This window comes from Vicugna pacos, unplaced genomic scaffold (genome assembly GCF_048564905.1).
Source record: "Vicugna pacos unplaced genomic scaffold, VicPac4 SAC-SAT, whole genome shotgun sequence".
NCBI lineage: Eukaryota > Metazoa > Chordata > Mammalia > Artiodactyla > Camelidae > Vicugna > Vicugna pacos.
The window spans coordinates 24,161,097-24,167,654 of record NW_027328721.1 but is presented as its reverse complement, the minus strand read 5'-3'; positions in this window follow the sequence as shown (position 1 = coordinate 24,167,654).

The window sequence follows — 6,558 nt, the reverse complement described above, 5'->3', positions numbered from 1 at the left end:
GGTTCCACCAACGGTCGGCAGCGCGTGGGTTCTAACGGAATGCCTAAGCTCGTCTCCCCTGAGGGTTTTCCTAATGTCTCTGTGCCAGGGAATGCTAGGGGTGATTGCAGGCAATCCCAGTGACCGAGGCTGCCTCCCCAAGGTCAGGGAAGTTATTTCCCGGACTTGCCCGAACAGGGAACACCTGTGACTGAAGAGAGCCTCGTGGAGTTGTCTCTCGAGCTCCCCCACGCACTGACAATGGTTCCGGAATCCTGAGCGTGGGGAGGTTCCACCAACGGTCGGCAGCACGTGGGTTCTAACGGAATGCCTAAGCTCGTCTCCCCTGAGGGTTTTCCTAATGTCTCTGTGCCAGGGAATGCTAGGGGTGATTGCAGGATATCCCAGTGACCGAGGCTGTCTCCCGAAGGTCAGGGAAGGTATTTCCCGGACTTCCCCGATCAGGGAACACCTGTGACTGAAGAGAGCCTCGTGGAGTTGTCTCTCGAGCTCCCCCACGCATTGACAATGTTTCCGGAATCCTGAGCGTGGGGAGGTTCCACCAACGGTCGGCAGCGCGTGGGTTCTAACGGAATGCCTAAGCTCGACTCCCCTGAGGGTGTTCCTAATGTCTCTGTGCCAGGGAATGCTAGGGGTGATTGCAGGATATCCCAGTGACCGAGGCTGCCTCTCCAAGGTCAGTGAAGATATTTCCAGGACTTCCCCGAACAGGGAACACCTGTGACTGAAGAGAGCCTCGTGGAGTTGTCTCTCGAGCTCACCCACGCACTGACAATGGTTCCGGAATCCTGAGCGTGGGGAGGTTCCACCAACGGTCGGCAGCGCGTGGGTTCAAACGGAATGCCTAAGCTCGTCTCCCCTGAGTGTTTTCCTAATATCTCTGTGCTACGGAATGCTAGGGGTGATTGCAGGCAATCCCAGTGACCGAGGCTGCCTCCCCAAGGTCAGGGAAGGTATTTCCCGGACTTCCCCGAACAGGGAACACCTGTGACTGAAGAGAGCTGCGTGGAGTTGTCTCTCGAGCTCCCCCACGCACTGACAATGTTTCCGGAATCCTGAGCGTGGGGAGGTTCAACCAACGGTCGGCAGCGCGTGGGTTCTAACGGAATGCCTAAGCTCGTCTCCCCTGAGGGTTTTCCTAATGTCTCTGTGCCAGGGAATGCTAGGGGTGATTGCAGGATATCCCAGTGACCGAGGCTGCCTCCCCAAGGTAAGGGAAGGTATTTCCCGGACTTCCCCGAACAGGGAACACCTGTGAGTGAAGAGAGCCTCGTGGAGTTGTCTCTCGAGCTCCCCCACGCACTGACAATGGTTCCGGAATCCTGAGCGTGGGGAGGTTCCACCAACGGTCGGCAGCGCGTGGGTTCTAACGGAATGACTAAGCTCGTCTCCCCTGAGGGTTTTCCTAATGTCCCTGTGCTAGGGAATGCTAGGGGTGATTGCAGGCAATCCCAGTGACCGAGGTTGCCTCCCCAAGTTCAGGGAAGGTATTTCCCGGACTTCCCCGAACAGGGAACACCTGTGACTGAAGAGAGCTGCGTGGAGTTGTCTCTCGAGCTCCCCCACGCACTGACAATGGTTCCGGAATCCTAGAGTGGGGAGGTTCCTCCAACGGTTAGCAGTGCTTGGGTTCTAACGGAAAGCCTAAGCTCGTCTCCCCTGAGGATTTTCCTAATGTCTCTGTGCCAGGGAATGCTAGGGGTGATTGCAGGATATCCCACTGACCGAGGATGCCTCCCCAAGTTCAGGGAAGGTATTTCCCGGACTTCCCCGAACAGGGAACACCTGTGACTGAAGAGAGCTGCGTGGAGTTGTCTCTCGAGCTCCCCCACGCACTGCCAATGGTTCCGGAATCCTGAGCGTGGGGAGGATCCACCAACGGTCGGCAGCGCGTGGGTTCTAACGGAAGGCCAAAGCTCGTCTCCCCTGAGGGTTTTCCTAATGTCTCTGTGCCAGGGAATTCTAGGGGTGATTGCAGGCAATCCCAGTGACCGAGGCTGCCTCCCCAAGGTCAGGGAAGGTATTTCCCGGACTTCCCCGAACAGGGAACACCTGTGACTGAAGAGAGCTTCGTGGAGTTGTCTCTCGTGCTCCCCCACGCACTGACAATGGTTCAGGAATCCTGAGCGTGGGGAGGTTCCACCAACGGTCGGCAGCGCGTGGGTAATAACGGAATGCCTAAGCTCGTCTCCCCTGAGGGTTTTCCTAATTTCTCTGTGCCAGGGAATGCTAGGGGTGATTGCAGGTTATCCCTGTGACCGAGCTGTCTCCCCAAGGTCAGGGAAGGTATTTCCCGGACTTCCCCGTACAGGGAAAACCTGTGACTGAAGAGAGCCTCGTGGAGTTGTCTCTCGAGCTCCCCCACGCACTGACAATGGTTCCGGAATCCTGAGCGTGGGGAGGTTCCACCAACGGTCGGCAGCGCGTGGGTTCAAATGGAATGCCTAAGATCGTCTCCACTGAGCGTTTTCCTAATATCTCTGTGCCAGGGAATGCTAGGGGTGATTGCAGGATATCCCAGTGACCGAGGCTGCCTCCCCAAGGTCAGGGAATGTATTTCCCGGACTTCCCCGAACAGGGAACACCTGTGACTGAAGAGAGCTGCGTGGAGTTGTCTCTCGAGCTCCCCCACGCACTGACAATGGTTCCGGAATCCTGAGCGTGGGGAGGTTCCACCAATGGTCGGCAGCGCGTGGGTACTAACGGAATGCCTAAGCTCGTCTCCCCTGAGGGTTTTCCTAATATCTCTGTGCCAGGGAATGCTAGGGGTGATTGCAGGCAATCCCAGTGACCGAGGCTGCCTCCCCAAGGTCAGGGAAGATATTTCCCGGACTTCCCCGAACAGGGAACACCTGTGACTGAAGAGAGCTGCGTGGAGTTGTCTCTCGAGCTCCTCCACGCACTGACAATGGTTCCGGAATCCTGAGGGTGGGGAGGTTCCACCAACGGTCGGCAGCGCGTGGGTTCTAACGGAATGCCTAACCTCGTCTCCCCTGAGGGTTTTCCTAATATCTCTGTGGCAAGGAATGCTAGGGGTGATTGCAGGATATCCCAGTGACCGAGGCTGCCTCCGCAAAGTCAGGGAAGATATTTCCCGGACTTCCCCGAACAGGGATAACCTGTGAATGAAGAGAGCTGCGTGGAGTTTTCTCTCGAGCTTCCCCACGCACTGACAATGTTTCCGGAATCCTGAGCGTGGGGAGGTTCCACCAACGGTCGGCAGTGCGTGGGTTCTAACGGAATGCCTATGCTCGTCTCCCCTGAGGGTTTTCATAAAGTCTTTGTGCCAGGGAATGCTGGCGGTGATTGCAGGCAATCCCAGGGACCGAGGCTGCCTCCACAAGTTCAGGGAAGTTATTTTTCGGACTTCCCCGAACAGGGAACACCTGTGACTGAAGAGAGCTGTGTGGAGTTGTCTCTCGAACTCCCCCACACACTGACAATGGTTCCGGAACCCTAGCGTGGGGAGGTTCCACCAACGGTCGGCAGCGCGTGGGTTCTAACGTAAGGCCTAAGCTCGTCTCCCCTGAGGGTTTTCCTAATATCTCTGTGCCAGGGAATGCTAGGGGTGATTGCAGGCAATCCCAGTGACCGAGACTGCCTCCCCAAGGTCAGGGAAGTTATTTCCCGGACTTCCCCGAACAGGGAACACCTGTGACTGAAGAGAGCCTCGTGGAGTTGTCTCTCGAGCTCCCCCACGCACTGACAATGGTTCTGGAATCCTGAGCGTGGGGAGGTTCCACCAACAGGCGGCAGCGCGTGGGTTCTAACGGAAGGCCTAAGCTCGTCTCCCCTGAGGGTTTTCCTAATATCTCTGTGCCAGGGAATGCTAGGGGTGATTGCAGGATATCCCAGTGACCGAGGCTGCCTCCCCATGGTCAGGGAAGGTATTTCCCGGCTTCCCCGAACAGGGAAAACCTGTGAATGAAGAGAGCCTCGTGGAGTATTCTCTCGAGCTCCCCCACGCACTGACAACGGTTCCGGAATCCTGAGCGTGGGGAGGTTCCACCAACGGTCGGCAGCGCGTGGGTTCTAATGGAATGCCTAAGATCGTCTCCACTGAGGTTTTTCCTAATATCTCTGTGCCAGGGAATGCTAGGGGTGATTGCAGGCAATCCCAGTGACCGAGGCTGCCTCCCCAAGGTCAGGGAATGTATTTCCCGGACTTCCCCGAACAGGGAACACCTGTGACTGAAGAGAGCTGCGTGGAGTTGTCTCTCGAGCTCCCCCACGCACTGACAATGGTTCCGGAATCCTGAGCGTGGGGAGGTTCCACCAAAAGTCGGCAGCGTGTGGGTAGTAACGGAATGCATAAGCTCATCTCCCCTGAGGGTTTTCCTAATATCTCTGTGCCAGGGAATGCTAGGGGTGATTGCAGGCAATCCCAGTGACCGAGGCTGCCTCCCCAAGGTCAGGGAAGGTATTTCCCGGAGTTCCCCGAACAGGGAACACCTGTGACTGAAGAGAGCTGCGTGGAGTTGTCTCTCGAGCTCCCCCACGCACTGACAATGGTTCCGGAATCCTGAGCGTGGGGAGGATCCACCAACGGTCGGCAGCGCGTGGGTTCTAACGGAATGCCTAAGCTCCTCTCCCCTGAGGGTTTTCCTAATGTCTCTGTGCCAGGGAATGCTAGGGGTGATTGCAGGATATCCCAGTGACCGAGGCTGCCTCCCCAAGGTCAGGGAAGGTATTTCCCGGACTTCCCCGAACAGGGAACACCTGTGAATGAAGAGAGCTGCTTGGAGTTGTCTCTCGAGGTCCTCCACGCACTGACAATGGTTCCGGAATATTGAGGGTGGGGAGGTTCCACCAACGGTCGGCAGCGCGTGGGTTCTAACGGAATGCCTAAGCTCGTCTCCCCTGAGGGTTTTCCTAATGTCTCTGTGCCAGGGAATGCTAGGGGTGATTGCAGGCAATTCCAGTGACCGAGGCTGCCTCCCCAAGGTCAGGGAAGGTATTTCCCGGACTTCCCCGAACAGGGAACACCTGTGACTGAAGAGAGCTGCGTGGAGTTGTCTCTCGAGCTCCCCCACGCACTGACAATGGTTCCGGAATCCTGAGCGTGGGGAGGTTCCACCAACGGTCGGCAGCGCGTGGGTTCTAACGGAAGGCCTAAGCTCGTCTCCCCTGAGGGTTTTCCTAATGTCTCTGTGCCAGGGAATGCTAGGGGTGATTGCAGGATATCCCAGTGACGGAGGCTGCCTACCCAAGTTCAGGAAATGTATTTCCCGAACTTTCCCGAACAGGGAACACCTGTGAATGAAGAGAGCTGCGTGGAGTTGTCTCTCGAGCTCCCCCACGCACTGACAATGGTTCCGGAATCCTGAGCGTGGGGAGGATCCACCAACGGTCGGCAGCGTGTGGGTTCTAACGGAATGCCTAAGCTCGTCTCCCCTGAGGGTTTTCCTAGTGTCTCTGTGCCAGGGAATGCTAGGGGTGATTGCAGGATATCCCAGTGACCGAGGCTGCCTCACCAAGTTCAGGGAAGTTATTTCCCGGACTTCCCCGAACAGGGAACACCTGTGACTGAAGAGAGATGCGTGGAGTTGTCTCTCGTGCTCCCCCACGCACTGACAATGGTTCCGGAATCCTGAGCGTGGGGAGGTTCCACCAACGGTCGGCATCGCGTGGGTAATAACGGAATGCCTAAGCTCGTCTCCCCTGAGGATTTTCCTAATGTCTCTGTGCCAGGGAATGCTAGGGGTGATTGCAGGATATCCCTGTGACTGAGCTGCCTCCCCAAGGTCAGGGAAGGTATTTCCCGGACTTCCCCAAACAGGGAACACCTGTGACTGAAGAGAGCCTCGTGGAGTTGTCTCTCGAGCTCCCCCACGCACTGACAATGGTTCCGGAATCCTGAGCGTGGGGAGGTTCCACCAACGGTCGGCAGCGCGTGGGTTCTAACGTAATGCCTAAGCTCGTCTCCCCTGAGGGTTTTCCTAATATCTCTGTGCCAGGGAATGCTAGGGGTGATTGCAGGATATCCCAGTGACCGAGGCTTCCTCCCCATGGTCAGGGAAGGTATTTCCCGGACTTCCCCGAACAGGGAAAACCTGTGACTGAAGAGAGCCTCGTGGAGTATTCTCTCGAGCTCCCCCACGCACATACAATGGTTCCGGAATCCTGAGCGTGTGGAGGTTCCACCAACGGTCGGCAGCGCGTGGGTTCTAATGGAATGCCTAAGATCGTCTCCACTGAGCGTTTTCCTAATGTCTCTGTGCCAGGGAATGCTAGGGGTGATTGCAGGATATCCCTGTGACCGAGCTGCCTCCCCAAGGTCAGGGAAGGTATTTCCCGGACTTCCCCGAACAGGGAACACCTGTGACTGAAGAGAGCCTCGTGGAGTTGTCTCTCGAGCTCCCCCACGCACTGACAATGGTTCCGGAATCCTGAGCGTGGGGAGGTTCCCCCAACGGTCTTGAGCGCGTGGGATCTAACGGAATGCCTAATCTCGTCTCACCTGAGGATTTTCCTAATATCTCTGTGCCAGGAAATGCTACGGGTGATTGCAGGATATCCCAGTGACCGAGGCTGCCTCCCCATGGTCAGGGAAGGTAT